The sequence below is a fragment of the Pholcus phalangioides genome, unplaced genomic scaffold (assembly GCF_987345545.1).
Source record: "Pholcus phalangioides strain wild (caught in Gottingen) unplaced genomic scaffold, Ppha-v1.0 ptg000031l_1, whole genome shotgun sequence".
In the NCBI taxonomy this organism is placed as follows: domain Eukaryota; kingdom Metazoa; phylum Arthropoda; class Arachnida; order Araneae; family Pholcidae; genus Pholcus; species Pholcus phalangioides.
This window is the reverse complement of record NW_028301621.1, coordinates 4,831,438-4,856,596: the sequence shown is the minus strand read 5'-3', so window position 1 is coordinate 4,856,596 and position 25,159 is coordinate 4,831,438. Positions and strand designations below refer to the sequence as shown.

At 36.5% G+C, this 25,159-nt stretch overlaps 1 protein-coding gene across 3 annotated transcripts in view; it reads left to right on the top strand.

Moving 5' to 3' along the window:
- The window catches only part of Cad87A (cadherin 87A), a 672,761-nt gene that overhangs the window by 47,125 nt on the left and 600,477 nt on the right, over positions 1 to 25,159 (top strand). The window lies entirely within an intron of this gene.

Genomic DNA, 25,159 nt, shown 5'->3' with positions numbered 1-25,159 from the left:
TGCCCTTTTCCCATCACAGACTCTTGTGAACAGGAGGGTCATTTCATCCAGATGCTTGTAGAACTCACCATTGAAGACCTTGCTTCCAATAGGCGACAAAGGCCACTCGTCCGTCATCTCGATCTTAACCCTAACTATTCCAGTACATGTAAATTAAACACTACTTTACATTGCAATTGCAAGCTAGGCTTAAATACAAACAGAAAAATTTACTCCCAGTATCATATGTTCTGTATTAGTTCAAAGTATACACTATCTACCAATAAGTATTTGGACACCTATGCAAATGACGATATCTGCGGTCCTGAGATACGTCACGCCATCCGCCAGTATATATCGTGTTGGAAACAACATCAGCATTAGTCGCATGCAAGATGTCGCGCAGTTCAGAGCTCTCTGATTTCGAGAAAGGTATAATTATCGGGTATCACAAAAATGACCGATCCTTAAGGGACATATCTAGCGAGCTGAAGTACCCAAAATCGACAGTGGCCTAAGTGATTAAGAGGTGGAAGGTGAGCTGTGATTTTCGGAATTTGCCCTGAGTCAGCAGACCAACGAAACTGGGAGATAGAGACCGACGGGTGCTGTCCAGAGAAATTCGGAAGAACCGCACCCAACAGATGGCCCTCATCCACGAGGAGTTCCAACAGGCATCCGGGAGTATTGTTTCAATGAATACCATCCGTAAGGAAGCACATCTGATTGGTTTTCATGGTCGTGCTGCTGCCCATAAGCCTTTGATCACAAAGTCCAACTGCATTGCTCGGTTAATGTGGTGCAAAGCACATCGAAATTGGACTGTAGATCAGTGGAAACGGATTCTTTGGAGCGACGAATCAAGGTTCACCCTCTACCGTTCAGATGGCAGGGTCTGGGTCTGGCGTCTGCCTGGTGAACGTCTCCTGCCAGAATGCATTGTGCCAACAGTCAAGTTCGGCGGAAGTGGAATTATGGTCTGGGGGTGTTTCTCCTGGTATGGACCCTTGGTCCCCATTCATGGTAAGCTCAACGCCGATGCCTACTGCACTATTTTGGATGACAATGTGCTTCCTAGGTTGTGGCAGTTTTATGGGGTGGACCCGTTACTTCCAGGACGACAATGCCAGCTGTCATACTGCGAAGTTAACCAAGGCTTGGTATGGTGCCAATGGGGTTCATCGAATGGACTGGCCTGCCCAGAGCCCAGACCTGAACCCTATCGAGAACCTGTGGACGAGTGGAATCGCCGAATTAAGGGGTGCTCTACCCGTCCAAAATCGGTGAAGGAACTGACATGTCTTCTCCAAGCCGAGTGGAAGAAAATACCACTAGCCGTCACACAAGGACCTGTGGAAAGTGTGCCCCGGAGGGTTCACGCTGTAATTGCCTCTCGTGGAGGCTCTACCAACTATTGATTTTGAATAAAGTTAGTTTTTCTTTTCTATCACAGGTGTCCAAATACTTATTGGTAGATAGTGTATCACAATTTACTTCCAAACTAAAAAAAAACGAACGTGAAAGCACAAAAACAACAGCAAAAAGTATATAAATTCATTAAAATTATAGCGCTCAAGAACAAAACATCCTATTATTTTATACAAAAATTGCCACGTTTTCAAGACAAATAAATTCAATTAGTCGAATGGTCGACGCGTTTCGGCTCTTCAATGGAGAGCCGTCATCAGGACCTTGTGGTCAGAATTCACACTAATCAGTTGTAGAGGGGTGATGTTTATGTCTGGTCGTCCGAAGAGTTCGCTTTTGTATTTGCTGCTTCCGAGTGGTCTTTGGATGCGAATAGGGGAGCCTATTCGCATAATAAAGCCTGTCCAAGCTGACGAAATAGGTTCCGTGTTTCTTCCATCATTAACGAGGAAATTCTGGCATGTTCTGATGAAGTATCCCTCGAGAAAATTCAATTCGGAATTGTGTGTTGCTTTTTTAAAAACAAATGCTTTATCAAAATCAAAATAATGTGAACGTTGCCAACAGTGTTGGGCAATAGCGGAACTATCCGTCCGTCCCTTCTCAACATGCTTTCGGTGTTCGAGAACTCGAATATTTAGATTTCTACTAGTTTGGCCAATATATCCATTTTCGCAATTCTTGCATGGGATGAAGTAGTTACCAGATTCTTTGGAAGGTGAGATAGGATCTTTCAGATGGGAAAAGGTGATTATATTTGTTGGCTGGAATATTGTATGGAAGTCAAATTGGTGAATTCAATATGTGGGTCAATAGAATTCATAAAATTGAATAACTCAGTGACATTAACATCAGTCTCATCAACTAAAGTGAATGTGTCATCAACATACCTGATCCAAAGTTTGAAGTGACTGGTTTCCAAAAGTTTTGTTTCGAAAAAATCCATATATATGTCACAGAGGATAGGAGAGAGTGGGTTTCCCATGGCAAGGCCTTCTGTTTGGTGGTAAAACTTTCCAAACACTGAGAAATAATTGTTGCGATACACAAAGTTGGGTGAGTTGACATGTTTCATCTATTTCAATCGAGAAGTGGAATTTTTGCAGACGTTGTTTTAGGAAAGAAATTGCGCCGCTGATAGGAATGTTAGTAAACATGGATTTGATATCGAAGGAAATCATTATAGCGTTATCTGGTTGAATGCTGCGGATGATGGAAACAAATTCTGAGGAATTCTTTACTGTGAAACAATGCTTTTCGCAAAGAGGGGACAAAAGCTCAACGAGGAATTTAGCAAGTTGATGCGAAGGGGATCCAATGAAAGAAATTATAGGTCTTACTGAAAATGAAGGTTTGTGTATTTTTGGAAGAGCATAAAGTCTCCCGCAGTTTGCGGCAGATGGAAAGATGCGTTTCTTGGTCGAAGAATGTAGAATGGGAGACTGATTGATTTTCTTTTGAACCAATTTGAGAAGGGGAGGAGCTGATCCTTATTGAGACAAGTGTATGGTCCATCGTTAATTAATTTTTCAGCCGACTCTTGATATGTGGATTTATCAAGTACAACAATTTGGCCACCTTTGTCAGCTTGAGTGATGAAAATATTGTTGTTTTTTTTAAGTTCTCGAATGGGAGAGATCTCAGATTTCTCAAATGGTGAAGTGGTTTTTAGATTGGCCGAAACTGAAGAGGAAATTAAATGCTGAAGAGATTCTTTTTGATCGGGAGAAAGTTTACTGTTGAGGAACGACCGTTTGATGGGCGCAAGAAGTTTTGTAGGACAAAAATGAGGTCTGGGTGATGCGAAATTAAGTCCGTATTCAAGTACTTTCAAATGGTCACCAGACAATGTTTCACTCGAAAGATCGACAATTCGAGAAGTCAGAAATTTATGAGAATGTTTTTTCGAAGAACTTCTTGCAAGAAGCTGAGTGAACTTATTATCCAAAATTTCTTGATGTTGACGATACACGTGAAGTGCCGGTGGAACGATCTTGCGTCAAGCTGGGCGAAATGATCTCGAGAATGTGCGAGAGAGAGAGATGCAGTTTGTACAAATCCAATTCAATTTTAGCAAGATTGCAACGGTGACCATGGATGATCGATTGCAAAATTGCAAGTCAACAATTGAAAAGGTTGCGTTTGATGCGAACGGAAACAGATTGATTGGAAAAAACTTGCAAAAATTGTGGTATTACCTTGTGATCTCTGCAATGTTTCAGGAATGCAATCTTGTTAAGAATCCAGAGTTTCTTGATACGGAGGGCACAAAAGTGGTTGATCGAGTTCATATTGGCGAAATCCCAGGAGTCAACGGACGTAGTATGAAAAGAAAGCACACGTTGGGCTAAAATATTATCACACAAATTAGAAACTTTGCCTGGTTTTAATTTATACAAAAATTGCCACGTTGTCAAGACAAATAAATTCAACTAGTCGAATGGTCGACGCCATCAGGACCTCGTGATCAGAATTCACACGAATCAGTCGTGGAGGGGTGATGTTTATGTCTGGTCGTCCGAAGAGTTCGCTTTTGTATTTGCTGTGTCCGAGTGGTCTTTGGATGCGAATAGGGGAGCCATCTGTTGCAAAGTGTTGAAAGTTTTGTCACGACTGAGGTAAAGCCTGTCCAAGCTGATGAAATAGGTGGCGTGTTTCTTCCATCATTATCGAGGAAATTCTGGCATGTTCTGATGAAGTATCCCTCGAGAAAATTCAGTTCAGAATTGTGTGTTGCTTTTTTAAAAACAAGCGCTTAATCAAAATAATGTGAACGTTGCCAATAGTGTTGAGCAATAGCCGAACTATCCGTCCGTCCCTTCTCAACATGCTTTCTGTGTTCGAGAACTCCAATATTTAGATTTCTCCTAGTTTGGCCAATACGACTATGGCTCTGCGCAGCCTCAGCACTATTGTTTTGTACTTGAGTCTTATGAGGTGATTATGCATTCTGTTACGGTCTGATAGTTTGTCTCATTTTCTGTGGGAGGCCCCACTGGGTGCCCACAGTTCTCCTCAACCTCTGTCATTTTCACCTTCTGTGCTGTTAGACGCAGCTCCCATTTGAGATCCTCATCAATGTTGAGTCCCAAGTACTTCAGGATCTTAGTCCAGATCCAGAACGTTATTTCCTGGTGAGATAGCATCAAGTTATGGTTAGTCAGCCAAAATCCGTGTCAGTATGGCCAGGGCCTTTTCTGTGAGTTTACCTGTGCATTATACAGCTAATAATCATTATATCCATGATAATTATATCATCTGCATATGTTTGGGCCCTGGACATCCTCTGGCCACCTTGTCTTAAAGAGATTGTCCAAAACTAGGTTCCAAAAGAATGGTCCTGAGCAGGAGCCCTGTGGGGCCTCCCTCCAGATCACCTTATAAGCCATTCCTCTGTCTGTCTCCATTTCCACCTCTCTGATAAGTAGACTGGAATGTGAGAGTTTGTTTTTGATTAGAATGAATGTATGATGATTCATTTTGTAAAACAATAAAAATGTGTTCCTTCAGAAGAAGGAAGTGTAACTTCCTTCTACTGTTATCAGTGTAACTGATATTGCTTTGGTCCTGAAATTGTTGTAACTGAAAATGATCTAATGCATAATGAACAATAGGGAGGGGAAGGAGAACAATTATGTGAAGTTGTTAGAATTATTGGGAGGGCTGAAAAACATTTAGGAGTGGGAAGTGTGGCAGAGTTTTGCCAACGCTTGGTGCGCAGATCAGAAGGTTGTGTATTCAAATCACGTCCGGGTCACCACGTTTTGGTATGCTGACCAGGTTGATTTGATAATGCATATATCTGACTCCACTCTGATTATAAGACAACTTGTCAACAATCACCACAATTTATTTACAAAAATTCACACACACACGAAAAAACATCATGTTATTTACACTGACATGCAACAACTGTATATTTTTCTTCTTTCGGTCGCTTGGCGCGCATAATCTGTGTAGTCACTTTTAACGCCAAGGGTTGGCGAAAATCCGCCACAGAAGTGCTCAAACCTAATAATTCTACCAAGTACTATGGAGATGGTGGCAAATATTGGGGCTCCTTTCAATGGGCTGGATGAAAGTTTATATATAAGGAAGAACTCTTACTTCTTCCATACGACAGTATGTTATAATAACTTCTACGCAGTCGTGTGGGCATCGTGATGGACTCGTTTCACAAAATCAGGCTTGAAATCCTGGGTTTGCCATTTTTAAAATTTTATGAAAAATTGTAATTATGTTACTCAAGAATTAACTTTGCTAGTGAAAAAAATTCTCGGAAGATTTATGATTAGCACAACTTTTCTAGAAAAAAATGGCAGCTAACTGCAGGAAATTGATCTGCGTAAAGGAGAAAATTGGTTGAAAAAGCCTGAAGTTGGGAGTGATACTCTCAAGGACATGGCGAACTGGAGTAACCCAGAAAAGCATGAGTTCTTTTTAGGAGCTCGAGCTTTTTATATCTCTTGCACTGAACACCTTTTGAAATCTTTGCCACTGGGTAACAAGTTTCTGATGTGGCTTAAATGCCTGCATCCATTATTCAAGTACGAGGCATCATCCTTAACATGCATTAGGCATTGGGTATCATCTGTACCCACTGTCATAGAACCCAGTAGTGTATCAAGCGCAGTAGATGAATGGGTCATCTATCAATCGGATCCTGAAACTAGTGAAAACTAATAACTGCTCCGAATCCTATATTTTGCTGCTCCAAAACTGCTCCGAATCCTATATTTTGCTGCTCCGGAGCTGCTCCGAAATGGACTTTGCCACTTCCCACCCCTGTATTACTGCCAAAGCCGAAAGTGGCCAATTCGCGAAGTGGACAGTGGTTCCTGTCCAAAGTCGAATAACAAAGGACAGGTCGTCTTGCATCAGCACATCAAGCTTTCGCCAGGGATCCCCAGCCATTTCATAAAGTGGCCGGATAATGTCCCAATCATTTCTTCAATTTGGACTTAAACCAAAACTCTTGCCAATATGCGAAGTAGCTAATTAGCTGCACTTCGAGTGCTGGATCAGAGGGGGTGCAAATTTTATTCTCAAACCTCTCCTTCAACATTACAAGGGGATGCCAAAATGTGCACTTGCCCCGTGTGATGAAGCATCTAGTTGCGACCCTGGCTACAAACTGCTACAATTTGAGACGTCTGTTATATTCTGCTACAATTTTGACAATTTCCCCTCGTTTGCTACATTCTGCTACAAAAATGCTAAAATTCTTCAATTCTGCACTATTTTGCACCAAAAGCAAAATTTTCCCTTAAGAAACTTTGAAGTTATGTCAGACTGGAAGCTGACTTTTCGATGACATTATTTGTCCTCCCCACAATTGTATTTCTGGGAGCCACAAATGGAATTAGCTTGAGGGTCCCTCCCCAGGATTTGGGGAAGCTCATTTTCTATTATTCATTCTCTTGATATGTTATTTCCTTTTACGCCATTCACTGGCATGTTTAGTGTTTAATGGAAAATGTTTTCCAGTTGCGCATTAATTAAAATTACTTTGTCTAGACCAGTGTTTCCCAAACTTATTCAGCCCATCGCCCCCTTTTCAAAAACAAAATTTCTCATCGTCCCCCCCCCCCCTGGAAGAGATGTTAAAAACCCACATTAAAAAGTTGAAAGATGCAGTGGCGAATTTTCGATTTTTTTGCATATACTATGCAAACATAGTATAAAAAGGGATAAAAGTTCTAAAATAATTACAATTAAGAAAATTACAGTAAACTTCATTGCAAAACAAAAAAAATTAAATTTGTGAATTATAAAATTATAAACATGCATATAACACAAAACATGCATTTAGTTGCATTTATTGTGGTCAAAGTGATATTCTCATCACACAAAAAATATCCATTAATGTTAAAATTATTAAAAAATACAGACGCAAAATAACAATTGTTACTTAGTTTTAATAAAAATAATTTTATTATCAATAGATGTTTTCCAAGTGTGATGATTGTTGCTTGGTTTCACTATGCAGTGTTCTCAAATCTTCAGAATTGAATATCTGTAGGTGATTTCGATTTTTGTCAAAAGATTTGTGACTGCATTGAAACGTCTCGCACATGAAAAATGTTCAGCTACATTAGTACCTCTCAATAATGGACACTCACGATAGGGCCGTCTTAAGAGCATCATGGACCCCCCCCTCCACCCCGCCAAGTGATTTTTCTGAGACCCTACATGGAAACTTCTCAAAAAATTAAACTACTTCTCGTTTTTCTGGGCCCCCTCTTTTCTTCAGGAGCCCATGCCGGGATCGAAAATTCTCGCCGCTAACGAGGAGTGTCCGTTAATGGATAGTAAAATTAGTAAAATAATTAGTCTCAACGAGCATCCGAAGTCCTGTTGACGTAATTCAAAAAGTGTTTGGTAACTGGAGGTGCTCACTAAAAACGGGGAGTGTCCGTTATGGAAGATTCCACTGTATATCCCCATAAATTCCTGGTACAGTATTTGTTTTTTCAGCCAGAAAAATTAATAGCCATCTTCAAATTTGAACGCCAGACCGTCTTTTAATGCTATTTCTGTCAATTTTTCTTGTAAATGTGATAATTGTATTATTGTTGGAGATCGAAAAGAAAATATCGAAAATTGTTATTTCATTCAGTACAGATTTATTTCATTGCAGATTGTAAGGATCTCTTGGGAATACGTGATGATCACGTTACATAAAAAAATATATATTATTTTAATCCCTCTCCACACGCCCCTTCTCGCTATTGCCAACTGCACCTTACACATTCGTGAAACAATTTAAACTACATTTAACTTATTATTAACTATTATTCTAGTTTTGTCTTTGGTAAATATCCAATCTACAATTCAATCTTGTACATTTGCAATTAAATACATTTACAATTTAGAATTGTAATAATCCTTTCCCTCGTAAATTAAAGAAAGAACCTACGATAAAAGCAAATAGGGAGGAAAACGCTATGAATTCTCAAAGCATTTCGTTACACTACGGTGCTGTCGTCAAAGGATGAATACAACCACTATCAACGCAGACCGGGTATCCCACTTGGGTTGATTACCAAATTATAAGCACATCGGGAAAAATACATCAATTCAAGTCAGAAACTGTGGTCAGAATCAAGTGAGTCCATCGCGTGGTCATTCTGCCCATGGCCTACTTTGCTCATATAAGCGAAATTGGTCACTTAATAAAATGTGATACATAATTATTCATTTCGATGAGCAATAACACTAATAAATTGTTCAACAATAAAGTTTGTAAAAAAAATTCAAAATTTAATCGTTAAAATAAATTCATTTTTGAAATTATCGATCTTGGGAGCTCGTGAGACATTCATTGGTGTTTTTGGTTTGGTTAACCAAGTAAATTCTGAAACGAACTCGATCACTGGGTAAACAAAATATTTGGATTCAAGTCACAGAAGCCCCAATTCCTGCCTTGCCCAGGACCTGTTCGTGTCTAAGTCGGGCTCCGGTTAGCTGCCATTTATTTTTCAAATCACCAGAGTTATTGCGATATTATATAGGTCCATATTTTAAGAAAATGTAATTTTACATTATTTCAAGCGCAGGTCTCTCACTTCTTTCTTGATTAAAACTGGCAAGCATCGGGGGGATTGCAATTGACTCTCTCTCTTTGTTTTCTTCTACATATAATTCCGAATGACATAATCATTCTAAATATTTACCATTGTTTTATGAACATATCTGAAATCTTGTTAAGATTGTAATGAAATTCAACCCTTTCAGCTCAAACATATTAAAAGAAAAAAAATTCGGATGAAACCACGCTAATTAAACATAAAAATACAATAAAAAAATCCTTTCAGAGAGATGATTGATTATATAATTGAGTAATACTATTAATATAGAATGCAAAAAACCAACGATGTTCACTAAAAATACCCGGAAATTCATTGGCGTTTATTTCTGTGTATTTTTAACGAATATCGTTGGTTTTTTGCGTTCTACATTGCTAAAAAGGTAATTCCATCATACTATTAATATAATACTATACTTAAGAATGAGTCGATTAAGAATGAATTTCGAATTGAATAGAATCACTCTTCAAAGGTCGTATGAAAATGCATCGTTTTCTTTCAAGGAAAAACACTACATGAGTCACCATAAAAAAAAATAAATTCTAATAAATTTTCTACTAAACCGACACCATCGTGAGAAGAAATATCTATCATCCGATGCTGAAGCTGCGTGTATCCCCCCCCCCATCCGTATATTCTTCGCAATATTCGAAGGAGAAACTATGCTTGTTTTCGGAGATAGTAACAAAATTTCCCTTTTATCCTTATTGTCATAATCAGCGCGGTTACGGATAGCGCTCTTGATAACCATTAATAGATAGCATAGGCACGGAAACCTAGAAAGCTGAGGCCCTTTGAGCCCCTCTCCCCAATACAATTTTTAAGGGGTACTGAGCCCATCCCCCCCCCCAATTAATTTCTAAAAATTAAATGCAATGCACATTCTCTCTGTCCTGCGTACACGCTTGAGTCTCGTGTATATGGGACGACAAGCAACTTTATGCCTTCCTTCCCCCCCCCACAATATTTTTTTCATGTCGGCACCTCCGATAGATAGTACTGCCCAAATGGGGCTTAATTAAGTCATGAAAATCGGTCAATATAAGAGGATTTAGTAATATCAAAATTTTGATGAAAAAAAAATACATTATCGTACTTACGGCGTGGATTCATTAAACATCTTCTTCCGCATAACATTAATTTCTTTTCGGACACCATCGAAATTACAAATACAAAGGCCTCAAGAGGCAAATCGCCCAATGAGGTGGCTGAAGCCGATATGCATGTTTGAACCATGAAATGGGTCCATCCGTTGTGTAACAAGCACTTAAGATTTTATTTTTTGCATGAAAGTTCAAGACTGCTCGTCTGTAATTCATATTTTGGTACTTCCACACACGTTATCTTTGGGTTTAAGTAATTCACGAATTTGAACGAATATATTACAAAAATTTTCTATTACGGCAGTTCCTCAAAGTGAGCGTCGGGGTTCCTAGTGGTGTCGTGACGAGCTGTTGACCATTGATGTTTGTGTCTGTTCCCAAGCGGTTCTTTAATAAAAAAAAACCCAGCATGCAAAAAGGCCATAGCCGTAGGTGAATGAATAGTGATGCTAAAATTATGCCCCCACCCGCATCCTGCCTCAGGGTCCCGAGGCTAGGCTCTTTTCGGGCCACAATCTGTATTGAATTTATGAGGTGAAAAAAGAAATGACGAGAATAGTCTCCGGGCCCTGAAACCAGCTGCACTTTTTTGGGGGAAGATAGCTCCAATAATGAATAGCCATTATCAAAACCAGTCATTCCCAGATGGTGTTGAAATCTGCGACAGAAGGCTTTATCGATCAATTACAGTTACAATACAACTGGAATGTACAGCGCATATTCGGGGGGGGGGGGAAAGGACACTTTAGCTGCTTCCTTAACAGATAAAATGAGTAAAACTACTGTGTGCAAATATTCTTAGTTTCTTTTTTCGCCCATAGGCATAGATATTTACAAAGGCTTTCTTCGGAAAAGGGTCCCAGTCTTCGAAAACTTATTTTTTCCTCTCGTCCTCCCATCGCCCCCTTATGCCCATTCGTAGCCCCCCAATCGTGTCTGTAGCTGGTATCACCCCCTTGAATAGTCCCATCACCCACTTTGGGAAACACTGGTCTAGACCTAGGTCGTGGTGTAACATGATGACCTGGGGATACTTCACAAATTCTTTATTCTAGTTTAAACCCCAGTGATTGGTTTGAAAGGTATTTGATGTAAGATTTCCTGTTTAAAGTATTTTCCTATTTATAACGTTTTTTATGACTGTTTTTGAAAAACATTATAAGCAGGATCAACTTTAATTAACAGTTGAGGGCACACATTCATATATTTACTAATAATCAATGTATAAATTCCCTTCTAATTGATTTTACATTTTGTTAAAAATATCTTAGCATTTTCAATATCTTCTGATCAAATTTAAAGCAAATCAGATTCTCTCTCTCAGACACTTATCTTCTCATTCCCTATTCATACTTTGGTTATCCTGGTAAAATGATTTTATTTTCCTTCCCTGATGGTCCACAACTCTGATCTGCCTGCCACATATTTTAACACCTGAATATGGGAGCTATGTCAGATTTGTATTGGATAAAGTTAACAGTGTGCTTATGTGTGTGTGCCCAGCATTGTTTTGTATTCAGTAGGGGGGGCGCCATCTATCTAGCGCCGTAACTAGATACTTTCTCAAACTGGGCAAATACACATTTTGGCAAACCCATGTAATGTAGAAGAAGCAGTTTTAAAGGGTGGATTTGGTGCCCCCCTCTAGTCCAGAGCCCAGGACACTAGGCCCGCCTGCCCCTCCCAGTTGCGGCCTTGCATCTATTCTCCAAACTGGCAATACGTGCATTTGAAGTTCAATGTACGCATATTTGTGTTGTAGGTCTGTGTGATCGCTGTGGCAACCAGAAGTTTTTTCAAAGGAATAGCCAACTCAAAATTTGAAATCTTTAGAAAATCACTTTTTTAGCCAATTACCATTGCGCAATCACAAGTTCCAAACACGGATTTTCACCAAAAGCAAAATTTGGGGGGGGGGGGGGGTTATAAGGGGCCTCTTCCTTCCCCCCCGGAGATCAAAAATTAAAAATATTTTTGTAGAGAATTAAAATATTGGAATAAAATAATTTCTTTTATACTATCTGAAAAATTAGATCCTTGTGCCCTTCCAATAGCCAATTCTGCTTACACACCCATGATTTCTGCGATGCGAAACGGTGAATACTACAAAGCAGCTAGATGATAAAACGGTGGATATTCAAGGTTGAGTTTTTACAGATTCGGTTTTTTTCCGCGATATCGGGAAGGTTTTACAATTTGAACGGGCGTTCCAATCCTTCACGATTAAAAAAAACCGCTCATTCGCAATATTGTAGGAACAAGACGAATTTAAGCAAACGTGATCTTTGAATGCCGGCCGATAGCCGCGAAAGTACTGTAATTTCCAGTATATAGCCGGAAGGGAGAAAATCTGCAGGGTAATAAAAATCCAAAGTTTGAAACTTCTGTACACGGCCCCTCATTCAGGGAAGCAACCAAATATCCCTTATCTTATTCTTAATCAACCCGCGTGTATATCAATACAGTAGTGTACAAAGTAGTAAAACCAGTTTTTCAAGGTCGCGCGATTATGATACACTGTAAAAAGAGGGGGGAAAAGTTGAGTTTTTTTTTCTCTCTATTTTTTTTTCTTAGAACTAGGAAAGAACGCGTCCCGGAGAACCCATGAACGAAATTTTTTCGTGTCCTTTTCCGAAATTCCGGGTGCCATCTCTGAGCAAACGTGAACAGCAGCTGCAATGTCATTAATAAAAGTGAGAAACAATATTGGTCCAAGGACAGACCCCTGAGACTCCAGATGTTGCACAAAATTCATCACTAAGAGACGAGCCAAAAGATACCAAAATCAATCTGTTTTTTAGATATGAAGCAAATAAATTACAAGTATCATCACAGAAACCAATTTTTTTTATTTTGTACATTAATATAGAGTGGCTAACACAATCAAATGCTTTAGTGAAATCTGTGTAAATTACATCTATCTGGCTGACTGTTAGCTATGGCTTCAACAATATGGGTATTGAGGGAAAGAAGATGACGTAAATCTATTTCTAACGAAACCATGTTGATTTGGGGAGATACAGATCTTAATTTCAGCATAGATTTTATCGTATAAAATGGAATCAAAATTTTTAGCAAAAGGTGACAGAATGGACACTCCTCTATAATTTTCAATTTTACCATCACCTTTTTTAAGAATTGAAATGACTTGCTTTCTTCCAATCATCTGGAAAGATCCTATTTTTAACAGACGTATTAAAAATTAATAAAAGTGTATACAGCAAATGTGCTGATGTACCATCAATACTTCTGGAGCTACTCCCCTTCAATCTTTTATATTACTTATACATTTGATGTCATTTAAGGAGATATAAGGAACATAATAACATTACACTTATATTCTTATAACATTTTCATAGATTTTTCCTCGTCTGTTCACTTCTGCTATTAAATGATTGCATATTACATTTTACATAATGTAAAAAATATTCCTTTAGATTTTCTGTACATGTTCATCTTTAAATTTTGTCTGTTAGTTCTTAAACTTCTGATTCGATCTCGTTAAAATTATGTCTGATATTTTCATTAATAAAAATTTCTGGACTTTTTAATGAAGCACCCTTAACAATTATACAGCCGATAGATTGCAACGATTTACTTGTTGCATTGATCCTTTGCAAAATTGTATTCCATAGGACACTCATTACAGCAGTTTCTTAATCATTCATTGCTTTAAGTAATGATTTTGCTTCACTAACAACAATGTTTTTCCTTTCGTAGAATTCCATATCTTATTTAATGTCTTTTATATTTTTATAGTCAGATTTTAACGTTAAAACTGCATTAGCCCTTGCAGACCACCTTGTATCTGACGATTTCTTTAATGTATAAGAACTTTTATCGAATTTATTGCATAGTATGTTCCATCGAAACGTTGTTGCAGAGAAAAAAACAAACAAATGTTGTATGAATAAAAAATATCTGGAAGCATTACTACAACTCTCTGCAGCAACATTGCCAACTAAATTAAGGAAATGATTAGAGCACGGAATAAACGTTGCTGATGGAGTATGTTGTCTTATTTGTGTTTTTGGAGACCATTGTACTTGCCCGACATATTTGCTGCATTGTTGTAAGATTGCCCACAGCAATATTTTATATCTACTGGCAAAATTTTCAGGGTAGATAAAACCGTCTCTTCTAGATACTCTGCATCATGTCTTTCTATAGGGAAGAACTTTAAAAATCTTTCTTTAATATCCCCATTTGCTGATAAATAGCGCACTACGAAAGTAAATTGATCCACATGCTCAACATCGGGTGATCGGGCACAACATCTAAAATACTATAATATTTTACGCATTTTATTTCGCCCACAATGTATGCCATAAGAGAATATGCAATTATTTGCAAAAGTTCATCACACGTCTGATGAGATAAGTAATTTACCTGTCCGCTACCTTGATTTCCATACTTTTGTAAATGCAACTTAAAAAATTTGTCATATTCCCTCAAATGCTCTAAACTAGTCAAATAATTGCCTTTTCTTAAAGATGTTGCCCTCTCATTATGGCCTCTAAAAGCAATGCCCAAACTTGCGAGGAATTTTATTGTACATACATTTCTTTGCAGAATCTCTCTCCAATAATTTTCTTTTTGTAATGTAATTTGCAGATTTTAAACATCAATGCGATTTAACGTACAGGTGCACTTGTGTAATGTGTACATTGAAACGATGTGTTCTTTAGACAGTTCATGCTCAAAGTTATTCCAATATGTTTCCAATTTTGGAACCCTGTAGTAAACTTAAGACTTTGAGCTTGAAAACATTTTGCATGGGTAACAATAAATTGATTTGGATGTTTCTGAGAAAATTAGCCATGTTCCTTCTTTCTTACCATTCAAAATTTTTCTGAAAAAATGGTCTTTACACAAACCTTTTGTAGTACATTCGATCACCGTGTTTATAGACTGATTTAATTGTAGATATATCGCCTATATTTTTTGGTTTATTTAAAACTGAAAATTCAATCATTTCATTAGATAAAACATTAGACCAAAGAGCAATATCTTTCGGTGCAACTTCGAATGGAATATTTTTCGTTTGCTTTTCAATATTTCCTTATGCACTTTCTTGTATATTTTTTTCTACTTGTTTTTCATCTAGTTGACTGCTGACTGGTTCTTCAGCATTTTGCTGCTTTCTTTTATACCTTGGTTTTCAACTTCATTCAATTGTTTTTGTTGACTGACGAAAACTCCTCTCTTCAGCTTCATTGTTGCTCAAATTATGATGGCCTGAATGTCCAGAGCTAGTTATAAATTTCTCCAATGCTCCTTTCTGTTGGTTGCCAACTTGCTTGGGTCTTTTTTTAGTTTTTCTTTTTTCAGCTCTGATAGTTTCATTTTTCTAGCACCAATTAGAAAAAATATATATAATTTAATAGTCTGAATGATTAGAATACTATAAGAAATTTTTCGGTATAAGGGTCATTCCCAAAAAAAAGTGTACATTTGAGATGAAAAATTCAAAGTTGAATTTTCGAAATAAAATTGATCTCAAATTATAGCCAATGACGAAGTTGAATATTTCAAATATTTTTCACTTTTATTTTGTAATATTTTATTTTTTGAATTTTGTGACTGAAAATGATTTTGTCCACTCTTTTACAAAAAATAATATTGATGTAAAAAAATTATTATTTCTTCTGTTTTTACCCCTTAAAATAATAAAATCAGCTTATTTCTTACACATAGGCTGAAAAAAGTAGTTTAAAAAATTTCAACTTTTTTTTTCTGTCGTTTTTCATGATTTTTTCGAAATAGCATATAGAAAAATTTAATTTTGAGTAGTTGAATAAATATAAAAATTTTTTTTATTTCTGGCAGACAATAGGATGATAACTCATAATTTAACATCTTAGTTTGAAGTGCTTTTTAATTTTTTTGCCTGTGAACTGCAAAAATGCTTCCCGTAACCATTGAAACAGAGTGGACAGAAATGTTCAACTTAGATTAAACAATCACAATTATTCTAAATACACTTATTTTTTCAACAATTATATAGACAATATAAAAGGTATCCCAGAGACTCCTCTATGACATCTGAAAAACATCTATGCTATAAGGAAATTCAAAAACACACTCCCCGTTTTTTGGCCGAATTTTGGCTCTGGCTAAATTTTTAAAATCTGGTCAAAGTGGATATAAGAGATCTTTGTCATCAGCTCTGAACATCTTCCTAACAGCATTCATAGTTTTGAGGCACTTAACTTTGACCTTCCCATCATCTCCAATGTAATTTTGGGCTAAAACATATCTGTATGTAGATTTATATACACCACCAGAATCAAATTTCACGAGCATAAGCATATGAACACATGCTTCAATTAGACTAGTTGACATTTCTTCATTGCTATTGTCTTTGGAGTCGATAGCATAGTTTCACTATTTTCTTGAATGTCATTTTCCAGAGATTCAAACTCTGAAATCGGTTGTGGAACTTCCAGTTTTATACTTCTTGGCAAGAGTAAGTTTTCTTTTCGTAGCATTCACAGAGATTAGTATTTCTTTCACAAAAGCAAGAAACATCTCTGTATTGCAGCAATCCATTGCCAGTTGCTACTGTTTGGTGGACTGCCGTAGTGCTTTTCAGCACAGGTATATCATTCGGGATATTTTTTTTTATACCTTTCATTTCTTCATTTTTGATTTCGTACAATTTTACATTGGTGGCATCTTTGAGAATTATGAAACTGAGTGGCATGTGATATGTCATCAGCTGTCCTTTTCAATATAGCACCAACACCATCCTTTGCTCCTTTTCCATGGTTTGCTTGAAAAAAATTCCAAGTACACCACTTGAAATCTTTTGCGACATATTTGTCTAATAAGTAAAAGTTTTTCTTTTGTTTTTACTGAGTACGAGGTCCATCAGAAAAAAAGTGTGAACCACAATTATTTCATATTCTTCATTCATCACTTTCAAAATCTGTTCCAAATGAACCCAAATAGAGGAAGGTCCATGTTCCAAATTCAGTGACACTGAGTAAAACGAAATTTGGCTTCTCACATTCTGCAACATACAGCACACAGGTATGAAGACACACTTGATTTCTTGACCCACCGAAATGATGAATTTGCACTTCAGATAATTTGCAATTATAATTTTCACTGAAATCCACATGAAGAACAGCTTCATGTTTTTGTATGTTTCTAATGCTCATTTGGTAAGCTTTATATTGGTGTTGGATGTTAAAAATGTGTTTCTTGAACAATTTCATTTCTTTTTGGAAAATATTAAGTCTGTTAAGTTCCACAATCTCTGCTCTTTTATTATTTTTGTAACTTCTATTATTTTGCCATCCTTTTCCACATTTTTTTTGTTTGCGCTGCCATTCTTTACACTGTACAGCGCTATTCTCATCCAGCAATTTAGAAATTTCATTCATAGATACCATCTTGTCATGACAATTCAATTCAAACATTTGCCATACATAGAGGATTTAGACTCTGCTGCATGTGATATCATCAACTATGATTTCAGGAGATGATGTTTAGATTAATCTCAGTTTATATAGTGCAACCAATTTATATTTCAAATTACTGTGCTGCCAACATAAGCATGTTTTCCTATCTCCAACTTTTTTTTACTTCAAAAATTTTTGTTGAAATTGAATGGTAATTTGATGTTGCTATTAATCTTGTGTTTGTCTTTTACAGTGATCCAGAGTATATACAGTGAGATTTTTTTTTTGGGGGGGGGGGAGATAGAGCCAGGAAACAAATAATATAGGGAAATAATTGTTCTGTCCCATAAAATACAGAATGTATTGTCATGTAATGACCTTTATTCATACTAAAATGCCCCTTGTGCCACATCTTCATGGATCTGTGCCTGACAGTGATAACAGAGTGGACATTTTAAAATAAGAAAAATTTCACTGCATGACAGAATTGAATGAACTAGAAAAAATATATAAAATTACCACCAGAGTGCTCTGAAATTTTGTAAAAAAAATTACAAAGTCTCCGAAACAGTTCGTTCACTTTTTTTGGGAATGACCTATAAGTGTAATAAATTAATGATTAATTGAATTTCAAAAATTGTTCATAAACAACAAAAATCCAGGTGCTGAATGTAGAACAGGAATTAATTTTATTTCAATAAATTTCAACTTACCTGAATATTTATTTATGCGCACAAAAAGAACTATTTTTAAAACTGTAAATGAAACAAGTATATGTCCACAAACTAATTTACACCCATGCATATTTGTGTATATCGCAAGTCTGCACTGCAGGAGAACCTTTGTAAGTACAAAGTAGCAAATACGAATACAGTGAAACTGTGGTGGTCAACGAGCTTATTTGTTCCGTGAGCATGTTCGTAATCTAAACTTTTTTTTAAAAATTAATTTCACAATACACAAATATGCATATAAAATTGAGTGCGTACACAAACAATAAAGACATCTGTGTGGCTCCAAGGGACAATTGTCCTTCCAGGAAGCCTATAAGATTTATATCTTCTCTGTTTAAACAAGCAAAATAAGAGAAAAAAAAAATTAAATAAGAAATAAAAAAAAGTTAAGGTAAAATAGTAAAGGTAATACAATGAGTGATACATATTTTTCTCTTCCTTTGAATATTTCTATTTGTTTAGCTGCTGATTTGAACCAAAGTACATTTCAATGTTATTAGGTTTTCTATTTGCATGAAGACATAAAGCAATGGGATAAAATTTATCGGAGAAAAAATATAAAATAGACGACTGTAATTTCACAATTGTGAAGGTTCAGCAAAAAAAGTTCAAGAATTATATATATTGTAGGTGATTCAGTGTGCAAGACATAATTTATGTGATAGTGTCTAGATATGCTATTAGCAGGACATGTGAAAATGAAATAGAGCAATCAAGACATTTCATAATGCCAGGAAAATATCATTTTCATTATTTCAGACGTTTTTACATATTGATATATTTCATACTTTTTGTTAGTGTTAGTTGTTTGTTACTCCGATTGGAAAAAATTCATTATTTTAGGTGCATTGAAAGAGAAACTTTTCTGGAAGAGATGTTTTTTTAGTTTTTGGTATTTGATATTCGTTTTTAAGTCTTACCGAGGTTCTGTTTGTTTTTCTCTGTAACCATTCGTTGTTTCTTGTTAAGAAATTAATCATTCTGTAAATATATAGCTGTCGGATGTTAAAAATATAGCTATTTATATTATTTTTTTCACGATATGTGTCCATTATCATACTTCTTATTTTATTATATATGTTGCTTAGTTTTTCAATGTTAATTTGGTATGCACCTCCCCAAGCACATAAGCCATAGGTTATTATCTAGAAAACTCAAGCATAGAAAATATATTTTAGAAAGTCTGCATCTATTAGGTACTTCAATCTATATATCAGGACTGTATGCAATCCAAGTTTTTTGACAAGTTTGTTGCAATGAGCGCTCCATTTTAGGTCATCTTGAATGATTATTCCTATATATTCATACTCGTAAACTCTTTCTGTGAGTTCACAATTACAGTTATGTTGTTCCTGTGGATGACAGCTATGGATTTTGACGTGAATTTCAGTGTCATGATGAGTGCTTCGTGTTTTTATGCATTGATATTTTGTTTTACTAATGTTTAGTTTAAGTTTATTTTTTGTCATCCACTGATTGATATTTCTAAGGTCATTTTCAGTTTTTCACTCAAGATAAGAGGGTTCTCACAAAAATGAGATTTGGTTGAAATTTTCTATAATTTACCTAGTAGGACCTCAGAAAAACCATTTGGCCTAGAGGCCCCATGGTGCTCTTAAGACGGCCCTGTTAGCATGGTTTTAAAGAACTGACGATCAAAACCATCATTGATTGATGATATTAAACCCATTTTCCACCACTTTATCGGTTTAAAATAGAAATTCACAGTTTTAACGTGAATATTATGAGGGGGCACAGGCAGTGCTGGCTTAAGGCATGGGCCCACCCTGGCGCGGCGTCAGGGACTCCGGAGAAAAAGAGCCTCACAAAAATGGGATATGGTTGAAATTTTCAAAAATATTTTTGGTAGGGCCTCAGAAAAATCACTTGGTCCGGGGGCCCATGATGCTCTTAAGACTGCTGTGGGCACAGGGCATTTGTTCCAGAGACATTTTAAATTAACAGAAATTGAAAAATATGGCACCTAAAAGGCATTTTCTTTCAATATTTAAATTTATTGAAAAAAATAATTTTAATTTTTGGTTGTCTTGGACAGGGCCATCGTTAGAGCATCATGGTGCCCCCGGGCCAAGTAATTTCTCTGAGATCCCACATGGCAAATTCTCGAAAATTTTAACTGGGTCTCATTTTTGCGAGGTTCGCATTCTCTTGAGGCCCCTGGGCTGTGCCTGGGTAGGCCCATGCGTTAAGACGGCCCTGGTCTTGGGGCAGACATGGTACTACCTATACCCCCTCCTGCATAGGTTTGTTACATTTTACTGTGGTAAAAATCTTACCACTACTGCAAAAGTAGGTTGAAGAACAGGTCATCGCTGAAATCAAATAGATTTGAAACAAAAAAACGAGACACTACTTGAAAAAAGGACGTATGGTCAGTGGAAAATATATGTAAGTGATGAAATGACTTGCATACTTAGAGCAACACCAATCATTTTTGACTTTTGGCATCCCTGATGGGTTGCGAAATTGTTGCAACAATAAATGGCCAGTGAAATGTCCTTCGTAGTCCTAGGCTCAACTTAAGCAGGCGTTGGCCATAGGTTCTAATGACAGTTCCATTTGCTGCAAAAAGCTGCAACTTTCCAGGCTGATGACTTGATTCTGCAGTTGTGACAGGAATTACAGAGACATCCGCACCTGTATGAATGAGAAACTTCACGGAAGATGATTGGTCAGACAGATATAGACGGAAGCACTCGAGTTTGCCGTCACTCGGAGCATCGAGTGATGGCCCAGCTAGTTTTCCTGCAGGTTGAAACTGCAAGGCTGGACACATTTGGTTGTTTTTTCTTTGCGATTTCTTGATTGGGATCGAAAACACATTTCGAGATGCTCCAAAACGTAAGAAATATCCATTAGAATGGTGTGCATTTGTGAAGCTTCAGTTGATACCGCATGAACTGCAGTGGAACTTTCCGCTGTGGCAAGTATGGCATCGGCCATTTCCTACCAATTTATCTAGGCTATCATTGGATATTGCTAATATTTGCTGAACATTTGTAGGCAGCCGCTGGAGGAAAAGAGACTTCAAAATATCATCACTCACCCGTTGCCCAGCTTTACTTCGCATTTTCAGGAGAAAGCATGATGGTTTCTGGTCACCCAGTTGCAATCCAGAAATTAGGTCATGCAACCGCTGTTCTTCCGAGTCTGCATACTGCGTGCACAAACTGTGTTTTAGCGTAGTGTAAGATGTTGCTGTGGGTGGGCTGGTAATAATGTCCCCGACAACAGACAGCTCCTCTGGTTGCAAGGCATATACGATGTGGTGATATTTGGTCACCTTGGCTGGCACTCCTGCGAGAAGAAACTGACTTTCCATCTGCCTAAACCAGATCTCCAGATTTGCTCGCCAAAACGTTAGAGCTTTTATAGAAACATGGGCGATTTCTGTCGAACCAGTTGCATTTTGATCTGTCATTTTTTACCTGCTTAAATTCTTTCTTTGCCTGTCCTCTTCATAATATAAGTCACCAGTTGTAGTGATTGACAATGATAAAATCTATTCAATTTATTTAATTAACAAAAACAAATCGCAAAAATTACTACATACGCATAGAACGGACATACACACGCGCAACAACATGTGACACCTCAACCAAAAATACAGAGCGTCATCTCCAGACTGCTTTGACTTCTCTACCAACCATAAGGAAGAATATATAATATCTGGACGGCTTTGACCGATTCCCCACATGGCCCTCTTTTCTGGAGGTCCCCGGGCCATGCCCTAAGATGGCAATGAGCCCTACTCTTGTGTGGACCATGGTCATAGCTGCTCAGTAACAAGATACCAGTAACATAAGAATTTATGTTACTGGTATTTCTAGAAATAATGTCAAAAGTGGTCAGTTTTTGTATACATCTTCTTTAACAGGCGACAAAAAAATATGTGGCAAGCAAATACAACATCCAGTAATGGCCCATCGCAACTAAACTTGCTGAGGGCTGAGTCGGCAATAAACTTTCAGCTCGCAACATCCAGTAAACTATTATAAACTACCGAATTTCTTGTGCTTACACAAATAATTCAACCTTATAATTGTATTTTAATTTCGATCGCAGTACACTTTGATAAAGAAAAAGAATTACTAAATCCCACTTGTGTGAAAGAAGAAAAAAACTATGTTATGAAAATATTATGAGCAATATTAATTTGAAAAATTATTTTTTTTAAAAATGATTGGAATTTCGTTAAAATTCCAAATAAATATGCACTTGCTCTGAAAATTCTTTGATTTTATGCATCTGTATGCATTAATGATAAAAAAGCCAAAATATACAAATGCATATGATCCTTGCTCTAATGATTACCCTATCATATAAAACTCAATAAGGCAACTAACTAAATTACATGTTATGAATAAGTTCTGAGCATCTAGCAAGCACTTTCTAAAAAAATGTTTGTGAAATGAATGGCATAAGTGGATACAGACACTTTGAAAAGAATAGGTGAATGTCCACCTCCATCCTTCCACCTATATGCGAATACAATTTTTTCATTGCTTCCTCCATCCCATCTGTATCTGCCTATGATGTAGGATACCAGCATCGGAGCGACTCAAGACAAAATTCCCTGCCACGTGAGAAATAGTTTCAGCACTCCTCTGGCGTATAAACTGAATGAATGAACACCAGGGTCTCTGCCACCGGACTTATCCCGTTGCCGAGATTTCTTCCAGCCCAGTTCGTGGCAGAGTCTGGAACAAAGTGAGTGCATCTAACAGTCTGAGTGTGTAGCTAGTGTTGTGTATGATATTTAAGTGCTGCCATCTATACTTCTAATTGTGAGTGAAGTGTAATGATTGAATATTTGTAACGTTGTAGGCCTGTTGCTCTCTGTGGCAAGACTTTTTAACGGGGAGATCGGCTTGCATTCGCGCCTTGAAGTTGGGAACCACAGAAAACCAACTTCAGCAGACCTTCACTGTGGGGTTCGAACCCAGATCCTCGCATCGCGAGTCCGTCACTATAACCACTCGCTTATAAACTGTAAAATGCCCCAGAGATTTCACAGCTGTCTTCACAGACAGATGAAATGCAAAAATAAAATTTTTGTTTTAATCATTCATAGGCTTTAAAATTTTACTAACAAGCCTTTTTTTTAAAAATATTTTTGTAATTATTTTTCCCTTTACTCCCGATTTAGCACCTGAGTCACCCCTGCCCGGCATGGAGCCTTTTGCTATCCATTAATATAATGTTTTCTTTATACAAAGAACTTCAGATATCAGTCGTTCTCAAAGTGTGCATTGCAACTCCAAGGGAAGTTGCTGCGAGTTCGCAACATCGATGCAGCATTGATTAAAAAGCCACGGAGAAACGATGGCTCAAACGAACAATGAAGGAGCTGTGGTTATCAAACGTTTGATGCCTTGGTGACTTGATGAGCTACAAAAGGAGTAGCCACTGTCAAAATCTTATAAAAGATTAGATATAGAAGAAGAAGCAGATATGAGAACAGTATCCCATATCTGCTGGCCTCAGTCACAAAACAAGGAGACAAGTTTTCCTCAAAACATTCTGGTTAGATGACTGAAATATATGTCACTGGATCCCCTATCAATACAGACTTTCATTTATTGTAAAACATTTTTACCCCCAAGCAAAAAAAAAGACACTTGCCTGGACACAATCAAAAAAAGGGAGTGGATGAAAGCTATACATAAAAACCAGTTGTAGGTGCCCAAGTCCATACAAACTGCTGGACACCTTATAGACAGGGTTGGCAGGTTTTTGACACATGGCAGTTTTTGACGGTTTAAACCACTGTCACATCAAAAACCCTCTGTCAAAAATCTCAAATATTGCTTTTCGATATAAAATTTCCCATTGGAAATGCACACTTTAATTGCATGTAATGTTTAAAGTGACTGTTATACAAAGAATAAATGTTTATATGTAATATTTATATATAAAAATTTTGTATAATATAAATATAAATATTTATATATAAAATTTTGTATAATATAAATATAAATATTTATATATAAAATTTTGTATAATATAAATATAAATATTTATATATAAAATATTTATTCTAAATATTTATATATAATATTATATGATTCTAAAATAATTTTCTACTCTCTACAGAATTATTTTGGACAATATATATGCTTTTTTTTTATAAAATTTGAATAAAGCATAACATGGACATTGAAGGGAAAACTGTGGAACGATTTGACATTCTTTCATTCAAGATGATTGTTGACCTTTCAAAATTTCTTCAACTGCTTATATATGTTTGTATTGATATAAACTGTCTGCTGTACTCTTTTTACAACAGATAAGTGTTTAAAAAAGTTTTTACATCATATATATGTAATGTTGATTTCTGTTATTATTAAATTATCTAGATAACCACTGATACTTGAAACGGTACTCTTATTGCGCATAACATTGAAATATATCCATCGATCAAAATAATAAATTGTAGGACTAAAATGTCATTTAATTTGGCAATGCTAGCTTGTACATAATTCTTAAGAAACTCCTGTAACTTATCCTTAGTCAAACTTAGTTATTCTTACTTTTGTACTATGATATGGTACATTTACTAGCATTTATAATGCAATGGTTTTCCAATTGAAGCTGTATTCAAACGTGCAAAACAAATGCTTTGGGTATCAAGTCTTGTCAGCTCTGCTTTGGTTGAAAATACTCTTTAAAGCTGTGTGAATTTATACACCCTTTTCTAAGAAATTTTTAGGAGAAAATAAATGAGTTTAGTTAGTGCATTAACAGATGCTGCGTTAGAAATTTTATATGGAATAAAATTTTGGGTGGATCAGAAAATTTAAAATATCAAAATAGATATTTTTCCTCAGTAATTATTATTCTGAATATAAAACCCTTTAATCTGAATAAAAGTAAGTGTTTTGTTATTTAACATA